The sequence below is a fragment of the Dermacentor albipictus genome, chromosome 6 (assembly GCF_038994185.2).
Source record: "Dermacentor albipictus isolate Rhodes 1998 colony chromosome 6, USDA_Dalb.pri_finalv2, whole genome shotgun sequence".
In the NCBI taxonomy this organism is placed as follows: domain Eukaryota; kingdom Metazoa; phylum Arthropoda; class Arachnida; order Ixodida; family Ixodidae; genus Dermacentor; species Dermacentor albipictus.
Window position 1 is genome coordinate 93549083 of NC_091826.1, and position 15973 is coordinate 93565055.

Here is a 15973-nt window from a genome sequence, read left to right on the forward strand (position 1 = left end):
ACCGCACCGGCAGAATGACGCTGCAATAAAAAAACGTATTTGATGCGATATTTAATTGCGTAAGTGAAGCAAGGAGACTGTCATGCGAATTTCATTGTTTCACTTTCCGCGAAATGAACACAAGAATATTAACATCGAAATTAAAAATAATACAGCATGAAAATTGACAATAACAATTAGTGTTCATTTAATATCATTTTCTAAATTACAAAATTCAATCTAAGTATTCTTCTCTTCTTACCTACTGCCGCCCACTTCATTGCCGATCCCCCGTAGTGGGTTGAGCCATATCCTTAGGAACCACGCCTAACCAAGCCGTCATCAGCTGCTACCGTTGTGAGGTGTAGTCATATAATCAGAACAGCAGTTCTTCAGACGTCCACAATGCAGTCGTCAACAGCGACTTTGTCTTTCGACGAATGCTCGACGTCTTCGATGAAAATGATTACTGCTTCAGAAGGGGATACAGCGACGGCATCAACAGCAATCTCGGCCCCACAAGAAGGTGCCAGCGCCAGAGTGGGTTCTTCATATGGGCAGACGTCGTCAACGTACATCACGGCATTGACTGGCGAGGTAAACGCAGCTACTTTTGGAGCACATAGGAGATTTCTTCTGCAGTTTGTTAAGGGTTTCTACCTCGAGCTATCCGCAAGCTATTGCATTCAATTTATATATATATATATATATATATATATATATATATATATATATATATATATATATATATATATATATATATATATATATATATATCATAAGAAAGAAAGCCACCAAGGCCGACATATGGCAAATTCCGTGTACATATTAATTAATATAAATAAGTTATAACTTAATCGAAATGAAAATGGCTGACTAACTTGTCGCAGGTGGGCCATGAGCCTACGTCTTCGCATTACGCGAGCGATGCTCCTACCAATTGGCTCCACGGTAGCCCCGGCTCCACTTCGGAACCGTAGAGAAACAACTGCTACGAGTGCTCTCGGCTGCGACGGAGGGCAACGACGTCACTACTGGCGCAGCCAATCGCGCGCTTTCTATATATTTTTTTTTTCTCGCGCATGCGCATGGTGTTGCGCCGGAGGAGTTTATGGCTTGCGGGCGACAGACGTTGGCTAGCCGCTTCGCTGTAAAAAATCCTGCAGCCGGACATTTCTTGCGCTTTCATATACCTTTGACAAAACAGGCGGAACTGATACTCGACGATAACTGGATATTTGTTTTGGTTGCCTCCGTTGAAGATAGGACATACGCAAGCAATTTTCAACTTGCCTGGAAACAATGCCCATAGTAAAAGATATGTTGATAATACGGGCGAGAGGAGTTGATTATACGTCGTATTCAGCAGTGTTCGCTCCAATATTGAAATTTCCTAGAGTCTCGCCGAGAGCCCCGACGAGTCGAGGTACTCGATGACACTTAGAAAGGCTGGTAGCTGATTACGACTGGGGAAGAGGATGTCTTCCTGTCATGAACATGGGAGCCCCAGACTCAAGGAAATTTCTTCAAAAACGAATAGCCTAACGGCTATTCACCACCTCGGGCCTCCTGATCCGCCTCAACTCCGCTTTTGCTGGGCCACCTCCTATGGTCTATCACCAATCCACTCCTCCGGTCGATGCCACTGGGCCATCCAGGTCGGACTGCTCCACTGTTTCCATGGCGATTCTCTACCTTTCTCCCTCCTTCTATCTCCTTCACTCCCATTTCCTTCCCACTGCTGGTGCTGGGCCCTGCGCCCACAAGACTTGCAGATGATAGTGCCAGCCTTTCCTCCTTTCCCTACAAGGACCACTTCTCTCCAATATTTGTGAATTCGCTGTGAACAGGCGTGATTTCTACAGGAAAGGGATGTGTATCGCGATGTGCTAAAGAGTGACCATCATTCAAAAAATGCACGATGAGCCTGTTGTAAGGAAATCCATGAAAACCATCAAAAATAGTGCGCTGTTTTGCTGATGTCCTTACAAGCTCTGAAAAAAAAACTCGGTGCCTATTGGAGTATTGTACAACGATGGGAGACTCCGAATTTATTTTGACCACCTGGGAATTTTGACGAGCACCTAATTATTTCAAAGTACAGGAGCGTTTTTCACATTTTGCCATCATCGCAATGCAGAAGCCACGGTCGGCATCGAACCCGCGTCCTCGGGCTAAGCAGCACAACGCCATATTCACTAAACTGCCGCGATGAGGGTAAAAGGTATATGTGTGTACAAATGACAGCCAACCAGAGGATTAGGAAGAGCGCAGAAAAACAATTAAATAAATATTCATGAGCTGCAAGAAATACAAAATTCTAAGTACGTAATTCAGATTTCATCTCAATAAAAAAGTAATGAGAAGAACTATAGGAGGATGAGCTAGGCGGTCTTGCATATATTGGAATCAATTTATATTTACCACGGCAAAGCAACCGCGCAAGTTGCAGTGGGTGAAAGAAAAAAATGTACGATTCCCGTCCCTCGCGCCTCGTTGTGATCCCTACGCATGCAACGCCACATAGAACAAAGAAACGAGTCTTGCTGTACCTCACTTCTTTCGAGCCACACGCAGTTGGTCACAAAAACCGCTTGCAGGAAGACTCGAGAGTCCCGCCAAGCAGCACTGAGCACCCAGGATCCACCAGAGCTTACGCCGGTTCCCCGCGAGCTCCGCGACCTGATCACGATCGCACCCATTCCGCGAAACGTCCATCCGTAATACAATCGAGGCAGGCGCCTAGCTCGGGCCACCACGTCCCTCAAACGAATAAACCAGAAAGCGGACGACGTCGCTCTCATGGACGCCGCCGTCTACCGACGCAACCGAGCCTTCGCCGCGGTAGCGGTCTCGTCCTCGCAACGGACATTAAACGCCGCCACGGTACGTACACGTGATCCCGACGTGGCGGAGCAAGTGGCCATAGCCCTAGAAATGCTAGACGATAAGCGAACGGCAGTATTCAGCGACTCGAGACCGGCCATCAAAGCGTTCGAGAGAGGAGGCGTCTCCGTCAAGGCGTTACAAATGGGAGAAGACCATACGAAGCCCGCTCCTACAAGACCAGCAACGGGCCGTCCAGCAGGCTCGCACAGCGGCCGCCAGGCACTCCCTGTCGGTCCCTGCTTGGGAGACGCCCACTGCGCGCTGACGTGCGTCCTGCAGGACTTTTATTAAAGTTTTCCCAATCTAATACAAAAGTTCACAATAGGGGGGTCAGGAAAATTGGGTGTTGGAGTTCATCGTGTTCTTCTTTCTCTTTTTCTATTTTTTAATCCTAGGTAGAATATCAGGCAGTATAATCGCAAAAGCTTGGTGGCGCAACCCACTGCGTCGTTCCAAAGGGGACGCTGATAACACACACACGCACACACATGCGCACACGCGCACACGCATCCATCCATCCATCCGTCCGTCCGTTGATGAACCACCATGTTTTGTACGTAAACTTCGCTGCCAGGTATTACCTTGAGCAAGCCACGCATACTTATCTCACTTCCGTTTCGCCCGGGCAATGCATAGGCCGCGTGCTGTGAGGACTGCGGAAGAATAGCGCACCTGCGAAGAACACCGTCGTGAACAGAAGCGGGAATGTGCGTGGCGACGGTGGGTGGAGCGAAATACGGACGAAGATCGCGCTGCAAACGCCAAGCATATGCACCTTTGGTTGTATCACCCCTGACGACTCCACTTCCGTCGTAATTGGGGGCGATTTCAACGTAGACGTGTCTCGGCCAGGCGGAAAATGGTCGTGGCGTTTCTTTTGGAAAGGTTCGGCATTCAATGTTATACAGACATCAGTGCTCCCACGACGCGCCATCGGTCGTGTATAGACTTCACGTTGGCCAATAACCTTTCCAGCGCCGCCACAGAGCCACTGGCCGTATATCATAGCGATGACAAAGCCATAGTCACCTTGGTGACCTAGTAATAAATCCAGAAAGTAAACAAAAGAAGCTTAAGAATGAAAAATAAAGCACTGAGTACGAATTTAGTAAAACAACAACAAGAATCCCGAAAAAACAAAATTCATTGTGGTATATGTTTTTTGTTTTTACCAAACATATTTGTTATCAACATATTTATCATTATATATACAGGGCTCCGCTGGTCATCCACTTTCACAGTGGAATATGGCTCTTAATTTTTGTTTTTCGATTTCCTGCTGCGTCCATGCACGGCGAATTATGGTGGCGACAAGCTGAATGGCTGCAAGCTATCCACCGTGTAAACAATAGTCCAGCGTGCTAGAGCAGACAAACAAATTGCGCCTGCATAGCAACCACTTTATAACATGCAAGACGGCGCCTCTGCACCGTACAGTGTCGTCCCCTGTTTTGCGACATAGAAGTGCGCTTACGAAATGAAGCCAGCATCAGACGGAAGGCTCATCGATCTGAGTGTTTGGTAATCTACGTATGCCAGAGGGTTTTGAGTAGCTCGGGAGAAATCGTGGCATTATTCGAGTTTCAGCTGGTGCTCAGAATTTCACATCTTTTCGTTATCTCTCTCGCAGGGGAGCCGCCTATATTTGAAGATCGTCCAGGTCCCGTGCTGTCGACGTTTAAGCACAGAAAGGATACGAGCCGTACCGGTACCACCACCCGTTTTAAGAGATCAAGGAAGAGGAAGCCTGCAAGCACTCACGTTACAAGCTGATTAGAGCTCTTTCGAATATCCTTGTTCGACACCACGTGCAAGTTTTCATTCGAAGAAACGAAAGCTCGCCGGTTAACCTAAGCGACAAAAAGTAGCGGTTGGATAGAAATTAGACATTATTAGACATTATTTATTTCATCATAAATTTGTACATCAACATAAGCAAACAACTGTCAATTGATTGATGTCAACTGTCAATTGTCAAACAGTTGATGTTACGTGTAATGTTTGGCCAGAGAGATCCTCCAAAAAAGAACGCAAAACAACTGCGTTGTTACGAGCTCCACTCTAGCACATCGAAATTGATGGGACTTTCACTTGTGGCAACGAGATCGCAACTGCTACAAAAAAAATTTACACGTGATGGAACGTGTTGCCTTCTCTTGAAGCGTAGCTTCCACTTTACTTATGTACAAGCGAGGACGAAATAATGCGGGTTCTGCGAGCGCGTGCCAATGACGTGTGGGCGCCAGTGACCGGTGACAACGCATTGCACACTGTGCCACCCGGAAAGAAAGCACCTTCCTGCCGCGATAATATGCTATCTCCCCGATTCCGACAGTACGCTGGCAAAGGCTGGGTGTACGGAAGAGAGCGTGAAAACAAAACGCACATGCGCAACGGCATGTCCGGACAAAAACAAAAGTGCTCGCTTCGCTAAAGGGCGCAGGAGTGTAGTTCGGGACGCGCTCACAGATTCCATGTTATTTCGCACGCGCTGGTATGTTCGTGAACTTGAGCAGCAGTGAGAAAGCCGCGGCGAACGTAGAGTGGAAAGTGGAGAATTTCTCGAGTTCCAGTTTTAACGTGCGACGCCACCCAGCCGCTCCGTCGCAAGGGTTAGAATAGCAAACCGGTGAGCTAGTCGACGACGTGTTTAAGAGAATCACAAAAACTGAAGCTTTCGCGAATAAAATCGCACGCTGTTCCATGCGAGTGTTATGATAACCACTTGTCACAGCCAAGAGACCCAGGTGGAGTCACTGCGCCACCTTGAAAGAATACACAGGCACATGATGAACGAGAACTTTATTTTGTAGCGTAGAGAAAACGAATTATAGAAGAATTCACTTAGACGCCGAGGCATGCACTACGAACGAATTTCGTAGCAGATGCATGCAGTATTTGCGCGGTTAAAGCATTAAGAAATTGGTTGATCCCTACGCTAGGTTTCAGCTATTTTTTCCGAGAAAGCAGTGAGCCTGCACGGCAAAGGCAAACCACTTTCGAGGTCATGCAGCAGGTAACGCCATTTTTTTTGTCCTTGCTACCCATTTCAAAGATAACGAAATGCTGGGATCATAAACAGGGCAAATGAATGACTCGGTTAAGTGAGCTCCACATTCGCGTATATGCTGCCACCATCCACAAATCCATTGAATTCAACATATTCCCAGGAAACTGTTTCGGTAGTGTCCCCTTCATTCCAAGTGCCAGGCGCCGGCTTCTTTACCATCTTGTTATGAGGCAGACACACTGGTAGCGGGATGTCCCTCTCGGAATCAGTGGGATGGGTGAGGAAGACTGTTACTTCTCTCTCGAACGGCCAAGACAAGCGGCCGTCCCATTTGCCCTCGCCGAGCGAAAACTTAAAGCACACAGTAGATTCCCCGTCCTCATCCTTATGGAGAACGCATTCGAGCCGGAAGAAGTAACCACCCAGCACGGATGGAGGATGCGTTATGCTGTCAGTTTTGTTGTTCTCCAACGATTCCAGTTTTCCTTGGACGTCGAAGGAGCACAGAGTGACGTGAACGTTCGGCCAGGAAGCGGCACGGTAAGGTGTCGCAGAGAACAGTGACCGTTCCGCGGCTGAGGGCAACATTCGCTTTTGGCTGCTGCCCACCGGATCTTCTTCGCCTTTTGTGCAGTCGCGTTCAAGAACGGTGATCTTTTTCACTAGCGAGTTGATGGACTTGGTCACATAGTCCTTGTCAAGGACGTCGCCGGGCGCCCGCTGTATCAATGTCTCGAGACCCTTCCTGATATCTCGTACTACTCGAATGACGCCAGTGCGTGCCTCGGCTGTACTCGCCTCCTGTCCTGGACCAGCGGCTCCCGAGCAGAATCGTCTGTGGTCAATGGCGGCGCTGCGAGCGACGCACTGGCTGCACTTCGGACACTCTACCTTTTCGCTGCTGCAATTGACGAGGTGCTGGACAGAGCGTGGACAGAGTACCGGCGAAGTCGCAATCGTCATTGTTGGGGCAGAGAACGCTGTACTCATCCAAGTCGGCCAACTTGAAGTCCTGCGGCACGACGTTATCCGCGAGGCAGTCCTTGCCGTCGAAAGGGCACGGTTCCTGTTCATCGATCTGCGCTCTGCATGGCACGCACAGAATTTGGCCGCAAGACAGGAGCAGTGAGCGGGAAGGCACCATGCCGCAGACGCTGCAGACTCGCGCGCTTGGGAGAGGATTGACGAAGGTGACGCATCGACGCTCCAAGAAGTCGCTGAATCCAGTCAGAGTGTACTCTGAGCTTGACATCTTGTAATAAATGATAGACTAAAACAGAGTCGATGAAGCAGCCTGCAAACAGGGCAACTCGGATGCGTGCGGCGGTTCCGAAGGGCAAATGCGATAGTGGCGATATGCGTATACTGCAACGTATTTTTTATAGACAGCCCGCACTTTGCCAGCTGGCTCCACCATCGGGCTCGTTCATTGAGGCTACACTGGCGCCGTGGGGCGCCGTCAGTGGGCCAGGCCAGGTCGGTCCAATAAGTGTCCACCACTGGGAATGGATATGCTGACTTCGCATTTACAGCCGTAATCTCGCTAAAAAAATTAGGGGCCAAGATTTTGTGATTAGCTCTCGCAGTAGCAATGTGACGAATCACAAAGGGCCGTAACACCGTCTGCGTCCTGCACACTTAACACGTAGACATCTGCTCACCAATTCAGTAGATTGCGATTAACCTTGTCTTGCGCAAACAATCCCTACGTCTTTTGAGCCTCTTCAGTCGCGGCGCAAACATTTCTATACACCATTTAGTTAGCTATGTCTGTGCAGTCGTAGCCAGGAATAGACCACGAATACCAAGCTTAGGACGAACCTAACCCTCTGCTTGCCTAAATGCCTTCATTTTACTTGTGAGTGAAATGTATCGCTAAAATTAAATTGTGGGGTCTTACGTGACAAAAATACAGTCTGATTATGAGGCACACTTTCGTGGGGTACTCTAGGTTAATTTTGACAACCTGGGATTCTTTAACGTGTACCTAAGTCTAAGTACACCGGTGTTTTTCCCTATCGTCCCCATCGAAATGTGGCCACCGTGGCCAAGTAGGCAGCTTTGGTGAAGGCACTACCGTGTTTAACGGGAGGTTTGACGTGGAACGTTTGCTTAGCCATTGCGAAACATGTTTTTACTCCTTACTAATGTTCGGCAGCCTAGAATTATCACTTGAGTCGAGCTGGTGAATACATTATTTTTATAAAAAAGATACGGTACAATAATTGGCCATTTAATTGGTTTGTAGATATAGTGACTCACTATAAGATGCACGAAGAATCATTCAGAGTCACTCTGAATCAGTCCTTGACCTGCTTCAATGGAGTGTCCCGCACCTTGGCGTAAATGATCTAAATTTCGCAGATTTATCGACAGTCGACCGTATTTCATGACTGTATGTGCTGTCAGCCGGCTACAGTCCACGCGCAGCTGGTGTTGCTGCTGCGCAGTGGGCGTCAACGCCCCATCGGAATCCGCCTCTTTCCCGGCGCCTCGGCGCGTGCGCCCTACCCTATCGGATTAGTGGCGAAACGTTTTGGAAGGGACGCGCGCGGTTGCGCGGCCAGATATCAGGGGAAATTACACACACAAAAAAAAGCGCTTGGACGCGCGCTGTTGCAAACGCTCGTGCCATGCATACCACGTTGAAACTCTGCTGGTAGGTCGACGTCGGTGCGGTGCCGAAAACGTGCGTAAGACTGCAACTCCACTTTGAAGCAGAAAAGGGCCAGAGCTTAATCCGGACTACATCGTGAACCACGTAGTTGCCGCGTTGCACTGACGGCTGTCAAGTTTATCGATAAACCCGTGCGTTACACTTGGGCGACACTTCAAGAACACGTTGCCGACGCAGTGTTCTTGCAGCGTCGGCCCACTGTTGCTGGTGGAGGCAGCGCGTGCCTGACTGCATGTACTGTTTTAAAGCGTGGTAACACTGGGCCGATACGAGACCGACAAGACTCCGCCGATTGGCCGACTATTATGCACTGTGTTACTGAGACCATTTGATCGTAACAGGCCGAAAACGACGCAACCAACGAGTGCGAGGTGTCATATAGCGCGACAGGCTTTCGTGTCGACAGCACCGACAAAATCAGCGTGCCGACCGTGATAGCTTGACCGAACCCTACTTGATCAGCCGTCGAACCGACAACGCGATAGCTGCAGCTCATTTAGTTGTAAATATAGTTATTCGCGCTCAAAATGCGTCAACATGCCTTCGAAGTTGAAATGCACGGGTTTCAGTCCTCTCAAGCCGTGCACGTGAAGTTTGAGTGTGTTAATCCTGTTGAGCAAAGTTTTGGTTAGGCCTCACCCAGTCGAGTTCGTGCACCCGCTACCGATGGAGCTGGACTTCAGAAATAAGCAGTCATGACGAAGGAAACTGCTCTTATAGTTAGGTTGCGGCCCTATAGCGATTTGATAACTGCTCTTCACTTCGCACGGCAGGTACACAATAAGCGGCAAGTGGCGACACAGCGCTGTGCCAACATCTTGTACTTTGGTCACCGTTCCCGAACGCTGCCGGTCGCATTTCCCGTAGATGGTAGGTCTGTGTGTGTTGTTATGCTGACATTTCTTAATTACTAAGCAGCATTGTTTACCTTTACGTCAAACAGAAAAGAACAGACAGTGCATTCGATACAGCAGCAGAAGCTCACTCAGTTCCCAATGCAGTCAGCGATGGCATGCGCCTCTTCGCGAGAGTACTACATGGCATATAGGTGGGGACGGGATAGTTATGCCGAGCACAGCTGTCTCTAATAATATTTTATAGCACGCGCAAACTTTAAGTATGATGACGTTAAAGAAAAGCGAGAATCCGTAGTAACAGCCCGTAATATATGTGTGTCTGGATCACCGTTGCAGTTGTTTAAGGGACTTGGCCGCTCATACTGACTAGTCTGTATGTTTTGCTACGTTTTGAGATTATTTGACATCAGCGAGGCGCCGTTTCTACGATAACCGAAGCTAACAACGATCTGAAGCTGTAGAGGTAAACAAATGCACCGCTTTGGCAAATCCCACGTGGAAGGCTGCGCTTGAAGGCTTGTTGAATATGCGAAATGTTTAGTGAATGCGTAAAATGAATGCGAAAAGCGATGTGCAATCGCAGGCATCAGCGACAACGAACTCAAGGCAGCCGCGTCGGCAGACGGAACTCAGCGTGCCTTCGTCGGCCGCGCTGCTACCACAACAGCGCTCTCGGGCCTGTTCACCCACTATACTTGATGGGTGAACGTGATGCTGCCCCGGTGAAACCATTCATGATCAATCGCGATCCACGAACTGCACAACCGACGCATACTCAACATGGGCGCCGGTACACAACTCAACCGGCAATATCCCCGACACCTTTCCAAAATGTTTCTAGCGGAGTGCCTCAGAGGGCAGCACAGGAACCCGAAAAAAGCAGATTAGGCACCTTGTTTTCGCGGCAAGTTCTTTCCGTTGCTTCTCAGCAGAAATGATTTTCCAAATCTGTGCCTTTAGAGCCTTGTTACAGTGTCACACTCGATTCGCGGAGCGCTGCAACAGTGGAGCGCATATGAGATTCGGCGAGCATTTTTGTGCACGTGTGTATTACATGGCGCAGACGCGCGTTTTGCCTCGGTAACTTATCACCCATTCTGTCAAAGCGTGCGTCATTTGCGGAACAGAGCTTGCTTTATTTCGCGATGTTCAGCTTCGTAAAACTTGTCCAGAGCGGCTTCCGTTCGGAGTGCAGAATTGGTGAGCCATTTTCTCACCGGCTGCGTAACACCACATCCACCTTTTATTATGTACGGTTTAGGACTGTCGACATACTTTGACGAAAACATGTTTCTCTCAGAGTACATGGTGCACTTTCCTCCCGCGATTGCAAAAATGCTATTTTGGCATAATTCGTTCCGTGCTTGACGAAACGTTGTGGTTGGAAAAGCGCGAACGTGCGCGACTAAGGCGTGGGTCTCGTAAATCCTATCAGAGTGGTAATTGTGCGCCGCTGCTCTCGCAAAAAAAGAAAAAAAAAGATACACTGCGATGATTACGAACGTACACCAACTTTGGTGCCCTTTTGTTAAGGCGAAAGACTTTCTAGGATCATTGAGAAACTTCTGTCAGCAGACCTGACCGCCGGAGTAACCGCCGAAGCGTCATCCCGCCATATGAAGACAGATTAAAGAATGGAAAAAGATTGATAGTGATATTTAGTGAATGATAACCTTTATAATGGAGATTGACAGACATAAATAATGACTAGTAATTACTAATCATGACTACTAATAGTTCGTAATGACTACTAGTGACTCCGAAATGATCAATTTGTCTAACGACATCTTGTAATGACCAGAATGGATTACAAATGTTTAGTAATGATTAGTAATGACTAAAACGACTACTAATGGCTTGTAATGACGACTAATGACTATGAAACGACCAATAAGTCTAACGACGGCTTGTAATGACCAAAATTGATTACAGATATCTACAAATGCTTACTAGTGAGCAGTAATGACTAATAATGACTGAAATGACTTGTAATACCTAGTAATCCCTATGAAAAGACGAATATATCTAGCGACAACTTGTAACGACAACAATTGATTGCAAATGACTAAAATACTTAGTGATGACCAGTAACTGCTAATTATGACAGAAATAACCCATAATTACTACTAATGACTATGATACGACCATAATGTCTAACGACGGCTTGTAATGACGACAACTAAAATAAGAGAAAGAGAAGAGGGAAAGAGAAAGAGGCGATAGATAAGAGCAGGAAGAGTAGGCTTTCGCCGTTCACCTCTTAAAGGAGATCTTAAGAGACCTTATAATTTTTTCGTCCATGAAGTAGAACGACGTGGCACATGATTTTATTTAATTTCAAATTTAAGTTTAACATATCTATGGTTAGCAGCAAAACATGCATAAAGTGAGTTTAATATATAATAGGCATTTCAAATTATTCATTTCCAAATTAGGAGTGTGGTATAAAGGCGCGGCTCCATATTTAAAAGAACATTTTTCATGTGGTATTTGTCACATAAAAGGAAAAAAGAACGTATAATGACGTCTTGACGCGGCAATGATTTCACATCGGTAAGGCATGTGTTTCTATACTTTAGCTGTATCAATTCGCATGTCTCTGAATACGCCCGAAGCAGCACAGCTATTTTTCGAGTACCTAAATGTAAATGTCAATTCTAACAGCTTTGCTTGTTCAGTTCCAGCACCCTGCGGGCTTGGAAGCAGGAGACCTTTGCAGATTTCGAAGCAGGCTTAGGTACTGCGCAAGGTGCATTCAAAATACAGTGTCGAACTAGGAAGATTATCTCAAAACTGAGGAGAAAGGAACACGAAGTGCATGCGAATGTTAAACCTCACTGTTATATGATGCACAATACCTGATGCAAAAAATTCGAACAAAATAATTGTTATTGAATAAAACCACTGCCTCCAATTGTGTCGACGGGAAGACAACACCACAGTATACTCAGAAATGACAGCAGCAACAGCTCTGATATATTTATTTTTTCTCCTAATGCATGAGCTGATTAAGCCTTGCGTAACTAAGTAGCTGAAGCAGCTTTGCGCACGTCCAGTAAATTGGCTGCAATTTGCGATTTTAATGCAATTGTGAATGCTGCGTGCAAACCTTAACGATAGTATTAGGGAGGTTTCCATTAGGAGACACTCGAATTACCAGCCTACGCAGAAGAGTTCAATGTGAACTCAGAATCCCAATTATGGCTGAAGAACAATTGCCAGTCCACGCGCACTTCGCTGCTGGACATAATGTGCAGTGGTTAGTAGCGTACGATATAGACACGATCGATTTCCCAGCATGCATTATCCAAATCCCTGACACGATGTTCGATGTTTCGATGTTCGATGTTTGGCCAAGGCAGGGTCCACCTTATCGCGGTGCAAGTTCTCTCGTCTCTGCTCGATAGATATTACTCTCAAATGAGTACCGGTCAGTAGTTAGAAACTGCTAGCTCTGTTTTAGGCAAGGGCATTTACAAAATAAAAAAAAATGTGCTGGGGATTTTCTTCTCACAGTGACTGTCGAAGGTAATGAGTTAGCACTGCACGATATAGCGACACAACCTGTTGCCACCATTGAAACCAGCTATGTGGGAGGCATGTACTGCAGCGGGACACCTGTTTTGCACTTCCCTAAGAACACTCAGCGCCATCTAGCGCTGCCGCCGCGAAGCTTGCCCGTAGCTCTCCAAATCGCGTGGTGCGCCAGTGCGTGCGAACGTTGCGAAACGCGTCACGCGGACACTGTGCTACTCTCTTGCGGTCCTTCCTGAACACGCGGCACCATCTAGTGGAACTGCCAGGAAGCCGACGCGTGGCCTTCGGGACAAAAGTGTGGCGCGCCGCTGGCGGCGAACGCTGGGTGTATTTCCGTCGCTTGCCGCACACTCAGTGGCCCATAACTCAGTGGCACAAGTTGGAAAGAGGTTCATTGAAGATGGACAAATGCCTAGTGGAATATCAATTCACCGACACTAAACAACAAAGCAAGCTGAAGGACGCCTACTTTGTAATGGCTGCATGGTGAGCGCTGACGTTGTCATAATTTTTTTTTACAGCGAAGCGGTTAGGTTAGGTTAGGTCACTCACAAAACAGCACCGTAACCTAGCGGCCGCGGACACTCAGGCAGACGTCAAAGGGGAGCTGGGAAAGGGGCTTGTATTTGAGTTTCCGCTAACAAAATTATGTTTTCTCGTGCATTAGAATTACAGTCCGGTGTTATCATGTCTGCAGGATGTGTGTAAGTCGTACTTTGCCAATTTTCTATGTGTTTTACTTTGGGAAATTCAATTAGTGCAATAACGCACTTGCGCTTGGCGGAGGGCCTATATGAATGAGGACATAGGCTGCACTTCCGCACACGTGCGTGCGCGCGTGGCGTATGTTGCTTGTGGTGCTGGTGGTGCTTGTGTAACGTTTTCTAACGTCTGATGGGATGGTGGTAGTTGTATAACGTCAGCAACAGCTTCGATGTCCCTCCACTTTCACAGGGTAGAAAGGGGGCAGATTATTTCTTTTTATTACTTTAGCGATCATAGCTGCGAATTAAGACCTGCGACGTGCTGTCTGAATACTTACTTTTGAAGAATGCTATTTTTTTTTATCGTTGGGGAATATGTCATTTTCTTTGACGTTGATATACAAACGCATGCTTTAAATTATCGCGAAAGAACTCCTGGAATGCACGCGGAATGGCCGCTCGACTGGCCACTCGGACATATGCCCGGACAACAAAACTCACGAACGGCTGGATGGGTGAAGACGGTCCACAACACAAACGAGTCTTTCGAAAATTTATTTCGAAATAGATTGGCCCGACTTCCTGTCCCATTAGTCGGTGTAAATCGGCAAGTATATTTATAGTCGACGTCAGCTGTCTGACCTTTAGACACGGATGACCACTACGGCGTATTGCAAAGAGATTCGATCAGATTTGTCGTCTTTGAGATGATCTTCTTTCAGGCGTTCTTGAGTGCTCTTTGAAGTGATCGCCGCGTGCTGATAATAATTTCTATATCTTGGCACATACCCCCAAGGGGAACGGTGACGAAGCGGCCGTTACTTAGAAAAATAACAATAAAAGAAATATAAAGCAACATAAGCGTTGTATCTTCGTGTACCACGTGCGCGTGTGATAGTTACCTATGCGCCAAAGATGCAGGAACGAAGTGACAAACGTTTACCATTTCATTAACCACGTTGCGAAAGCTTTGCTTCACAGATTCCCAACATGGGCATTTTATATCTGCATAATTTTAGAGCGAAGCTGTTATCCTCTCGTTGGTCGGCGTTTTCCGTGTCGATGTCCATGGGGAAAAAAATATGGGCTGATCCCAGAGGTAGTGCAATACCGGGTCGATCCGTAACTTCACGCGCTATGTACCATGGATGACCTCGGTACTACATGTACCACCGCAAGGTGGTACCATACCGCCATGCGTTTCTTTACCATTGCGTTAGACAAAATCATTTTCGAGATCGGTCCGCAAGAATTGTTAGAACATGAATTATGGTCAGTTCTCAAAGAAAGCTAACCACTTTTTTTATACTTCAGAAGTGGTTAAGAGAGCCCCCGTTGGATGATTCTCAGCTAAAATTGTTTGGAATGAATATGGATATAAACAAAGTTGGAGTTATCATGGCAAAAACGTTGCAGCGTGAAAGAAACCTCCAACAACGCCAAACAAATCAATGTTGTTAAAGCCTAGAACGGAGCGGTATGTTTGCAAGACCATTTATTTCAATAATAAACCGTCAACATAAAAAAATATTCACTCGCCATCCCACCCCTGCGAAACTGTTTGCCCAGGCTGTTGTAAACCACCACTCGAAGTGCTGAGGGGAGTATGCAATGCTTCAATGCTTTAGAGTAGTGGCAATTTAGAGTAATGGTAATTTTGACAGCATGCCGGCGCTGGTCGTATTGTTATTTCTTTTTCGTTTGCCGTTCCTCATATTTCCTCTGTGCCTCGGAAGTCCTAACTATGCCTTGCCTACCCATAGCGGCGCTGCAACAACAATGAAGGCAGTTCCTAGACTCGTTCTTTTATATACGAAAGGCTACTGACGTCACTCCACATGTCGCAAGCTGCCGTCGCCACGGAAGCTTGCGCAACATTGATCTTTACCGGGAAACGTATGTGGGGAGCACTACGTGCTTCGCATTGATATCAGGAGCAGCTCATTACAGTTATCACCAAGTATGTGGCTCGGATCCTTGTTTTGTGCTTGTTCTTTATTGAAACGAATGATGTTCTGTATGTTGCATGCCTGATTCCCAAAAAAAATGTATACACAGTTTGCTTCACTTTGCTGAGTGCTTGACCCCTACTTCAACTCCGCCGCGGGTTGAACGCTACCCCCATGTGGTAGCGCTACCACCATAGTGTTGGTGGTATCGGTGGTACCGATACACGGCGTGGTACCGCACGGTAGCACGGTGGTACGGGGAGCGCTCTCACATTATTCTCTTGAGAGCACTACCATTGTGAGACGCTGTCACTTGAAGCTGCGCCTCGGCTGGAACAAAGAGACGCTGTCGTTTGAGACGTTGCGCCTCC

The 15973-nt window shown here is 47.2% G+C and overlaps 1 long non-coding RNA gene across 1 annotated transcript; it reads left to right on the forward strand.

Moving 5' to 3' along the window:
* Positions 1–287: 287 nt before the first annotated feature.
* On the forward strand, positions 288–5956 carry LOC135907497 (uncharacterized). Its single transcript, XR_010566017.2, has 2 exons — positions 288–576; positions 4499–5956. It is a non-coding gene; the product is annotated as an uncharacterized lncRNA (long non-coding RNA).
* Positions 5957–15973: the final 10017 nt, after the last annotated feature.